Source organism: Harpia harpyja, chromosome 4 (assembly GCF_026419915.1).
Source record: "Harpia harpyja isolate bHarHar1 chromosome 4, bHarHar1 primary haplotype, whole genome shotgun sequence".
In the NCBI taxonomy this organism is placed as follows: Eukaryota; Metazoa; Chordata; class Aves; order Accipitriformes; family Accipitridae; genus Harpia; species Harpia harpyja.
In genome coordinates, this window is record NC_068943.1 from 85490743 (window position 1) to 85501983 (window position 11241).

The window sequence follows — 11241 nt, forward strand, 5'->3', positions numbered from 1 at the left end:
GAGCAGACGGGGAGTAATGCTGGGGAACCATGATCTGCATTAGGTCCCCTGAGCTGAGCATCTTATCTCTGGCAGGATGCTCGGGCAGTTATAGAGGACTGCGCCGGCTGCAGCAGCTACAGACAGTGTGGGAAGAAAAAGTGCCAGGGCCGTGGGGGGAGAGGAAGGGTTCTGGCAGTAGAACAAGGTGCCTCTACGCTCTGGTCCCATCGTTTGCAGCCTGCGCTCGGAGCACACCCAGGCTTTGACGATGTTCTTCTACGGGGTTTGCAACCCTGGTAAGCTCAACCCTGTGTCAGCAGGATAAAATGTGTTATTCAGGGCTAAGCACCAACTTTGGGAAAATGGCACGTGGGTGTGCACATCCAAGAGCGACCCTGCGCTGGAGCACCCTGTCCCACTGCCCCAGCTCCAGCCAGCGGCTGGTTCATGCCTCATTTGAAAGAAGGTGGTGATCAGATCAAACCTGACTGCAGTGCTGGGCTGGCGTCCACAAAAGAAGGCGCTTCCATTGCACTGACACCTTTCACTAACATTAACTTGCTCAGCAGTACATAAATAAATGCCAAGCTGTTTGCTGTGTTTTAACATCCCGTCCCGTTTGCCCCGGGCTTGAAAAGGCCTCCCTGTCCGAGAGTGATGCAATTCTTTTTCAGTGGGTATTGGATTGTTACTGCTATTGGCACTTATAAAGCCAAATTGAAATCCTGTGTTGCTTTTTTAATGTTGCTTTCAATCTGCAGCACAGACATTCACGTCTCAGTGCTTTTCCATTTGCATTGTGTAAGGCATGCGGAGATGTCCTGGAGGGGCCAGTTGCTATAGAAAAAGGCTTGTTTGTTGCAGTACTGTCAAACTCCTCCCCAAATGCTGACGCGTGGAAATATTGCAAGACCCCTCAGAAAAAAACCACCATTTTCCTTTGGCTTTGACTTTGCTGGTTTTGCAGTGAAGCCAAGATGTTCAGTGGCTCTTTTGCCAAGCCATTACATCTTTGCGCTCTCTGTATGCGTGGAAGATTAATGGGAAAAAGTTAACGAGGTGCACAGAGGGCTTGTCAACACAGCGGGGTATTTTGCCCTGCCCCGATGGATCACTAGCCACCTCCTGTGTTGCACAGGTGTAAAAATCTGCTTGCATTAGGGCTCTGTTATCCCAATTACAACCCGGGTTAAGCTGAATTTACTGAGGATGTTTTGTATTTAAGCAGCAATGTCTGTGGGAACCACACACCAGTCAACTGTGCGGGTGTACTTACACTGAAGCGAAAAATCCCACCACGAACAAGCCTCTGCGTCATGCTGGATTTTCCCACCCTGAAGGCCCCAAACATTATTAGCAAACAAAATACCTCTGTACTCCAGCAAACAACATATCCCTAGACTCTGTAAATAGTTCTACAGTTGTGCAGGTGGGTAAGACCATGGTAGTGCAAGTCCTCCAAGGTGGAATGGGATAGGCGGTTAGCTGCCAGTAAATGCCACTTTTTTGTCCCCAGGAGAGCACAGGGAAATCAGGAGTGGGAGACTGGTTGGGGGATTGCACTCTGGTCACAGCTGGTAGCTGGAGATGGCCAAGGAAAACCAGAGCAGCCATAGGACTGGTTGGAGGAAACCCTTTCCTCCTGGGCCCACTGCAGCCCACCTTTGGGCTGCTGCTGGCTCGGGGCAGGATCACTGGCAAAACAGAGCAGTGCCAGTAACAGCAAGATGTGCAGGGGCTGTTTGCAGAACAGATCGACCTTCCCAACAGAAGCAGGCTGCAAAAATAAAGAATGAAAATTTATTTCAAGAACAAGAGGGGCAGATAGCCATATAGTCAGCATCATGTAGGTTTTGTAAATGCATGGTTACTTGATTCTGGAATTTGAGCAAAATAAACACACAGATATCAATGATCTGACCCAACATAAAAGAGTGTTTTCAGAGGAACAAATATGGGTTATGAATAAGACTTGGGAGTGCTTCCCTCGAATGCACCTGTGCAAATGAGGAGAAAACGTTAAAAAATCTCCCGGTGTCATCTCTGCTTGGAACTGATTTGTTTCTTGTGTAACTGGAGGGAAGCCACGGAGTGGCTCTGAGGGCTTCAGGCCAGGGCGGGGGGCAAGGTGGAGGGGGCCTTGGGCTGAAATGATCAGGCCATGCAGAAGGGCTGGAACAAGGCACCATCCTCCAGGTCCTTCTTCACCCCAGGAACACCCCTTGGCAGCATCAGTGGCAGAATCCTCTGTGACCATCTCTGCTGATAGCTCCTCTGTCTCTTTTCTTAACTAAAATGGACCTGTCTGTGCAGAGCAGATTTCTCCGAGCATGGCCCTACCCAGGATGTGCTCATAAAAGACAAAGTATTAATCTGACAGCTAAAAAAGAACAAATAAAATTCGTGAGCTGTCCCAAGCAGCTGCTCTGCCCGATTGTTCCTTGGGAATGCTCTGCCCTGTGTCCTGTGTTACGCACTGAGACCACCCCCCCCCCCCCCACCGGCTCCAGAAAACCTTGCAGAAGTCTGACACACGAGAAGTGAAGTGGCACCATGCCCAACACATCAAAAGTGGTGCGGGAAGTCGACCGAGCAGTGAATCTGGGCAGGAAGCAGAGTGCTGCTATCCGCCTCCCTCCTCCTCTTCACCCTTCTACCTTTCCTCCCTCCTCCGGGGCCTTCAGAAATGAAGAAAACATGATAAGCGCTGAAATACCTACCTGAAAAAGCCAGAGAGGGCTATGACCTCCCTAGGATTGATGGCACAACTGTTACAAACAGAGCAAGTCCAGGCAGCTCCCAGGGGAACCTTTGAGGGATGCCTGACCTGCTTTGTACTTGACTGGACCTCGACCAGCCTGCCAAGTGGCACGGGGCAGGGGAGAGGAACACGAGTATCCACCGAGGTCTGGAACTAGGTCCTGCTGCCACCTCCAAACACCCCCAGGGACACCCTGAGCCAAACCAGCCCCTTCTTTTGGCACAGGAGCATGCGGGCACAGCATCTAGCACTGTTCGGCAACACTGAGCCTGAAGCGTTCAACAACATTCGTTATGGTGTGAGCTGCCCAGCGGAGGAGGCTGAGGACAGACTGATGCTGGGTACACGCTGGGGCAGGAGGCAGCCCTTCACACCTCTGCTAAACCCCGTTACTGCAGGGCTCGTTTTAACCGCCACGTGCGTGCTGCAGAGACCTCACCGCTTCCGAAGCCTCCGCCAGGTGAGTCACCCTTCCTTGGAATAACAAAATGCATTTACTCAGAACAGTGACGAGGCCTTTCGGTTCCCCTGAGGGAATGTTAATCAGCCTCCTCTTAGTGAAAAAGGAACCTTTTGTTTTCTAGACCTTACAGTTAAGATTTTCGTAGACTGAAAGTGGAAGCCTCCGTGGAAGCCACGCAGTGCCCGGGAGCATTGGTGGGAGTCAGAGACAGCCGCGAGCTGGGAGAGGGACAGGACCAGCTCCCTCCGTCCTGCACACCCCGAGCTGACAGATATCTGTGTCTGTGCAGGAGGGAATCGAAAAGCAACCGCTATGGCCTGGAGCGCGTCAGAGGCACGGGTTGGGTTGCAGCAGAGCTCCATGTATCTGTCTGCACATGCTGGGTGGTGTGACGGCTTCAGCAGCCGGTGAGGGGAAAACCACTGACGTCAACAAAATAAGATGAGGTCCTGCTGCTGCCCTGCACGGGCAAAGCTGAGGTGGCAGCACCGGGTGGTTCCTACAGCCTCCCTCAAGGAATTACCTTGTTGTGGAGGTGGAGCACTGAGAAAAACCCTTTTTTGGCCAGTGCTGTGTGACACTGGTAGTTTACCATGTGCAAACAAGCTACAGACAAGCCCAAAAGAAGACCGGCATCTACAGGCTCCCTGCCCCAAAGGGCACTGAGGATGTTGTACAGACATTGCTCAGCACATAACAGAGTCTCCTGAGCCACTGCCACCCAGGATGCACATCTTTGATTTCTCTGGGGTGTTTTCTCAGAGGTCGGGGACATTTAAGCCAGCAAAAGAGCACAGAACAGCTCTCTAAAAATTGCAGAGTTAGAGACTGGATTCTTCTTCTTTCAACAGCAAGCCCTTTTCCTGAGGCAGCTTTTAACTGATTGTTTCCAGTGAGGAAACCTCGCATGGGGAATAAATGCCTCCATATTGCTGTGGTGTGTGATGCTCCAGGAGGGCAGCAGCAGGCAGCGCAGGTTGTACCACGTGGTAGCACCCATCCGTCACAAGCTGAGACGTCATGGTCCAAAACTTTCCTTAGAAAGATGCTTCAAGGATCCGCCCCGGATACAACCATGAACAATCCCTCCTTGATGTAAGACTGAATGAATCATGGAACCCTCTGGCTCTCCACCAGAGACGTATTTTAGCCTGTGCCAAGCGACACCATCACCTTGCAGCTAGTCATCACAGACTCGTGTTGGCCCTGGAGGCCACCTCTTCCAGCAGAGTCCTGGGGGACCCTCAGCTGGGTTGTTCGAGGGGGTTCTGCAAGCTGGGGTTCTCGGGTACCAGAGGATCTTCCCAGTGCCTGTGCCAGAAACCTCACATTAACTCAACAAGGACAGCATGGTGCAAAGGCACGTGACCATGGGCTAACAGAAGACCTTCCAGTCCAGGTGTGGTACGATAACATCGTGTTCCCAGAGGAACAGTGATGCTCCCTCCTCTCTTGCTGCTACAGCCGAGAGTCTGGGAGTCTGTTTCTGTATCCGCTAGTCCCCATGCACTGCCTCAGGCTTTGCTCCCAGCCAACTGGAGCCAGAACATGGATGGATACCTCCAAGAAGAATGTTAGCAATGGTTTGGTAGGCACTTCCACAGTCCTTCTGTACATGATCAGCGACACAGGGCTGTGGAGATGCTGCCTGAAAAAAACCACACTTGGAGCCATTCCAGTAACTATTAGTGCTAAATCCCAGGGATTTTCAGAGGAGACTGTCCTGGTCACTCCCAGGCTGAGCTGCCTGGTGGCAGGACTTGCCCTGCCCCAGTAAGCCAGAAGCAGTTTCATCATTAAAAACAGAAGCTGGTTCAAACTTCAGCTTGCTGCTGGCTAGGCCAGTGGGAGCTGCAGTGCTGGGTGAAGCCTGCAGAGCTTCTCAGCAAGCAGGGGCTCTCTTGGAGGAGAAATCCTGGACATGTTTGTGTTTATGTGTGCCCAAAGATACAGATGCTTCTCCTCTGTAGAGCAAGATCCTAAGGGGTTTGTTTCCCCATCAGTGCAAAATTCCCAACTATCTAAAAGAAACTTTTAGGTTTGAAAGTGAGTCACTTTGGGAGGGACCCCACAGAGCTCCTCTCACCCATGCACCCTGACTGCTTGCAGAAGCTCCTTGGCATTTAGGCACTGGCCTGGATGATGGCCTTCTCAAGTACCAGCAGTAGCTGGTACCTGCCGTGGCATGTGGGGCACACCGCTCTGCCCTCCGCCAGACCTGCATATAACCCACCAGTGAGCCACAGAGCCGGGCAGTGGAGAAGCTGCTGGCACAAGCCACTGGAGAAACCACAGCGTGGCCAGCTGTGAGGGATCCCCCATACTCACGCAGGGCGAAATCCTGTGGTCAGTTTGGTTGGGCTCAGAGTCAGCAGCTCACATGCCATGGGTAGTTATACGCAAGATTTTGGGAAAGACGATTAGTTGGGCTGTTCACCCTGTAAATGCTGTAAAGAAATCCAGTGTGATGGCCCTTAAAGCCAGCTGGCAGCTGGGCCTACGGCACGGGTGCATCGTGCACAAAGCCTGCAGATGGTGCATGGAGCTGAGATGAAGGCATCACACCTGTCTACGTGCATGCTTGTTTGCGCTCCAGTGACCTCTCAGCAGAAGCATTTCTGCACACACTGACAGCACGGCAAGAGGAGAGACATTAACCTCTGAGCTATAGCTGTTGACAGCTTTCAACTAAATGAAGTTTTCTTCTCCAGGGTAAGAGATTTGCCTGAGGTTTCATGGTGGGTGGAAGAAGAAAAGGAAGTGAAACCCAGCTCTTCACACTCTGCCTGACCAGTGGACTATCCTTCCTACCTCAGAGCTGCATTTTAAACTAATACCACCAATTTTCCCTTTTCCAGGAATGAGACTTCTGCAACCCCAGGGCACGGAACCGTGAAACGGCTTTTGTCTTGGAGTTGGCGTCTTTGTTATCAAGGTGAAGTCAAGAGAACAATTGCTTTCCACACTTGCTTTTCCTCTCCATAATCTGCATTGTTTGCTCATGCTGCAATGCCCCAAGCCAGCAACTGATAGGGACTGGCAATTCAGGTGAATTGCACCCATATTTGTTCAACGGAAAAACCTGTAAACCCTACTGCAACAAGGGTAGGGAGAGGATTCTGGGCACTGCCAGCAATGTTAATTACAGCTCTTAATGCTAAAGCATGGGTGAGTAGGAATGAAAAAAGGAACAGCACAGGAAGGGGAAAGGTAGAGCCAAAGTGTATTGAGGGCCTCCGGATGGGTGCAGCAGCAAAGGACTAGAGAAGAATAGGCTGATTATTGTGGGCTTAGTGGGATAAAGTGGGAAAGGATGGTGAGATAGGTGAGAATCATTTGGTGCTGGAGGGCTGCCAGGGGCTGAGTGAGACGGGGCAATGCTGAGGGTGTGCAGCTACCTCTCTGCAGCTGTGCATGGATAGGCACATGTACGTTTCCATCTTGTAATGGCTAAAATCTACTGAAATCTGTAGCAGCCTTTGAGGGACTGAGGATCAAGCACTCTCTCAGCAGCTGTTCCCAGATCTCCCTGGCAGAAGAGTCGGGATGTGCTCTCAGGATCCATTTTCCACATTGAGTCACACACTGGCCACGCACAAAGTGCTCAAGTGCCACCTGGCAAGTGGCATCTTCCCCTCGGATCCCTTGTAGCCTGGGCATGCACCCCTGCATTGGGACTCCAAAAGGTGCTTGCTTTGCCTTTGTTTGCAGCCCAGGGAAGTAGCTGGGCTGCCGGGGTGGGCTTCTGTGTGGCTCACATTCCAGGGGACCCAGAGACAATGAAACCATGGTTTGTCTGACTGGAAGCATTGCACAGGGCTGACTCACAGCTGCTGACACTTGTCACGCTGAAAGCATTTTGATATTTATGGAAGGCTGTTCACAACCCTAGTGCAGGGTACAGCAGGGCCAAATGCTCTGCATGCTTTTTCCATGCCTCAGTCCTGGCCCGCAGTGCCCTTGCCTGACTGCTGCCGAGGCTGCAGGGCTCCTGGACTGGAAAGGCACCCACCCTGCTCTGCCCGTGGTGCCCCCATGGGCTCCAGGCTGGGCCATTTCTCAGTGAAAGAGGCATCTCTTTGTCCTGGCCAAAGCCCTCAATACGAGTCCCGTTCATTCCTGTCCCACACAGTCCTGCAATACTTTCTTTTCGGGCTTTGCCCTTGGCTCAGGGATGCAAAGAGCTCTCCGACTGGGATGGCCAGGCCATAGCTGTAATAACCCAAAAGCACAGACAGCTCACAGCAAAGCACTAGTGCCCCTGAAACCCACTCTGCAGGGCAAGCAAATGCCCGTCAGACACCACTTTATTAAAAAACTCCTGGTTTTGATGTCGGGAAACTCATTGCTCCTTCTCTTTCAAGTCCTTGCCTCTGCTATTGTCTAAGTCTGCAGGAAAAGGAAGGAGAAGAGGCCCCCGCAGTTCCTTCCTGCACCAAGACATGGCTGCCTGCGGACGGGTCAGGTTCAGTGGGGCTGCTCTGTGTGGGCCTGGCTCCTCTCCACGCCAGAGCTGTGCTGCGAGCAGGCTCCAGCCTCCGGGACTGCCACAACAACACCTTTCACCAGTGCTAAATTCACTTCAAGGCTAAAGGAAAGGAAGCTGCTAATGGACTCTAATGGAGCTGTGGTGATTCTCCTGGGAGGCAGACAAGCTGTCCTGAAGAGAGAAAAAGCAGTGAACAGATCACTAGCACTTCCACAGTTGTTCTGGCTGTCACTCTCAGACATCCCTTGGGGTCACAGCTTCAACAAATTATAACAGAGGAAGATCTGCGACTCCAGGCATGACCACCAAGGCAGGCGGGATGGGAAATCTGGGTGCCAGTGCCACCGCTTTGGAAGACTTTGGGTATCTCACGTTCTGCCTCGCCAGCATCCCGATTCCGCCAGGTAACACCGGCATCTTCCTCTGCAGAGGAGCTCTTTGGTGAGATGCCCTGCTGGGGATGGATCCTGGCAGCATGGACGGACCTGACCCATGCATCAGGCACGACACGCCGGCCTCTTTAGTTTTTATTTTGCCATTAGGAATTTTCACGGCTTTTCTCATGAGACTGACAAAAACGTGTCATGGGAAAGCAGAACAAACCAAAAAGAGATGCTCAGTATTTACAAGAACAAGATGGTTTGCCTCTGGTTTTGTTTGTTTCCCTGCATGTTTGTGAATTAGCACTCGCTTGCTTGCCCATGTTCTCCCTCTCCTTCCTGCCCCTAACTGTGGATAATCCATGATGCTACAGCTCACCAGCCGCAGCATGAGGAAAGGATCAGCTCCTAAACCTCGGCCAAGAAACCAACAGCTCCAAACTACAGGGCCCTTCTAGTGCACTGCATGCAGGTCATGGTCTATTTATTGATTCATTTTGATACCAGAAGTGCTGCATTACTACTTCTTTCCCTGTTAATTCAAGTGCCATGTTTCTGTGCTGCAGTTCTGTGCCAGCAAAACAGGCATGAGAATGAGCTCATGACATTGGAAATACATGCCCAGCTCCAAGCTCTGCTCACACTTCCAAGCATCACCTCGGACTTACTTCTCTCCCTCTTTAACACACACTTAGAGCTTGGCTTTCATTTCCAAAGGGCCTTGAGATCCTCAAAAGGTACCAGAGAAACGTAAAGCACGGCTCTCCCACCTCGTTTCCTAGCCGGGCTTTCCCACCGCGTTGTTCATGGTTTGCAGAAATGGAAACCATGCCTCAGTGGCCACTGACAGTTCACAAGGAGCCAGGATTTATATGGTGCAAGTCTGTGTTTAAAAGAGAGGACACTGACTGCTGCCAAGAATGTGTTGTTTCTGGATTTCTTGGGCATTATCTGACTCCCTGCAGCAGCAGAGAGAGGGGAGGTTGTAACAGCATCCGCTTGGGAGGCATGAGGACATTGAAACATCAAACCAAGCTTTTAGACCCTTTAAAAAGATAATGAAGGGCACCATGCTGTTCCACTTAAACCAGAATAACATGACACACAGCTCGGAGAAAGATTTAGAAACTTTTTTAGGAAATACAGGGAAGAAAACACATAAAAGGCTAATTAGGGCTTGATCTCTCTCCGGCACGCTGCAGCTCCCTCATCCTTCCGCGGGGCTCAGCTTCCCAGCAGACCTATTCTGCAACAGCGGATTGATTTCATTTGCCCTTTGTGCCGGTTTTAGGTCTACCACAGGCTCAGGTCTGCGAGGAATCCGGTGGTCTCCTGTTGCCCTCCAGTGGTAGCGGCTCACAGCAGCCCCAGCGCCGAGCACAGCAGTGGGGAATCGCGCTTCTCACCTGGCCGGCCCGGGTAAGACGATAATTTGCTCCTGGTGCTTAATATGTGGGTAATGAACATGCGGCTAACCCACCCCAACCGGCTACAGATGCTGATGCGTTCTCACTCTGCTCCCCCGGTATCTCCCAGTGCGGGAGAAGGCTGAAGCTGTAGTACGCGATGGCAGCCGGCTCTGCTCCATCACACCTCCTCGCACACACCGCTGCAAGACCTGCCGCATCTCCACACAAACCACTCCGGGAAGCGCCCTTCACCAGTTCCAACTGTGGAACGGGAATGGCCTGGTTTATAAAGTTTTTTCTTCTATTTCTCCTTCAGATTCCCTCCAGGTTGGGCCAGGAGACCAGTATGCAGTAGTTCTAGGATGGTGACATTTTCCCCCATTTATTATTCCTCCCTCCGAATGCACAGCACCCATTGCACCACAGGTGCAATTCATCTAGCTGATGCTTCCCTCAGCACTGACAAAGCCCAGCTTAGGGCTTCCCTTTAACACACCAGGTCACACCACTTTATTTTCTGACCAACTCTCTCTTGCATTTTCTGAGAGATGATAAGGGCCTCTGAGATTAAATCTTACTTGGCAGCCCTGGCTACTAAAGCATTGATCCCTGTGACCTGACACACAGATAATTACATTACTACAAATCCAATACTGTGTTATCCAGCCCATCACAGGAGATAAACTCAGAGGACCACAGCTCTCACCACTTTGGTCTGGTCACGGAGGAAGAGCCCTGAGTGACCTCCCCCTGAGAAAGGCCTCCCCAGCATTGCCGCAGGCAGCACATTCCCATTGCCAACCCCATTTTCCTTCATGCTGCTCTTTTGAAGCATTTTTGTAGTTCCCTCTCCCTGCAACCATGCTGTTTGCGGTGCCACGCACCTTTTCACAACCCGAGTTGTGAGGCCAGCCCTGTTCGTAACTGTTTGTCAGCCACGTAGGCCCATCCCAGGGCCCACCAGACACCCAGCACCCTCAGTGGGGACGGGGAGCCACCACAACAACAGATGGGCCAGCAGCAACCACCGGCAGCACCCAGGCCCCGAGAAGTAAGGGGCCTTCACCACCCCCGAAGACCCTGGTGCCCCACCGGCTGCCTGCACTGCCACTCTGCTGCACCCGGACCCCATGAGAAGCCGGGGCTGCCATGCCGGGGGCTGTCCAGGCCCTGCCCGCAGCGCTGGGGACAGCAGAGCAAGGCGAGCCCGGCTTCACCACAGCGGACCCCTCAACCCCATTCCCGCCATTTCCCCTCAGTGGAGCCGGACCCGCCCTTTAAAGCCCCCGCAGGCCCAACCGCCGCCCCTCCCTCGGGCTGCTCCAAGCCGCGGGGGTGGCGGGGGCCCCTCGCCCCGCTCCGATCGCGGACGGATGGCGCGGCGTTCCCGCCTGCTCCCCCCCGCCCCGCGGAAGAGTGCTCAGGCCTGGTCACGTGGCCCGGCGGAGCCTCCTGCCCCATTCCAGCGGGCGCGGGGGGCTGAGGGCGCCGCGCGGCGACGGCAGGGGCGGGGCGGGGCTCGGGCTTTTTGCGCGCGGGGCTCGGCGCGCGTGGAGGGGCGGGGTGGGCGGTGCACGCGGCGCGCACGCGCCTGGTTGCACGCACGCGCGCGCACGCGCGCCGCGGACCGCGCGTGGGTCCCGCGGTGCCCGTCGGGGAAGGCGTGTGCGAGCGTGACGCTGCGCGAGTGGGGTGTGAGAGGCGTGTTTGGGGGGGGGGGGCGTGAGGGTGTCCCCTTCCCCTCCCCGTGACGTGTT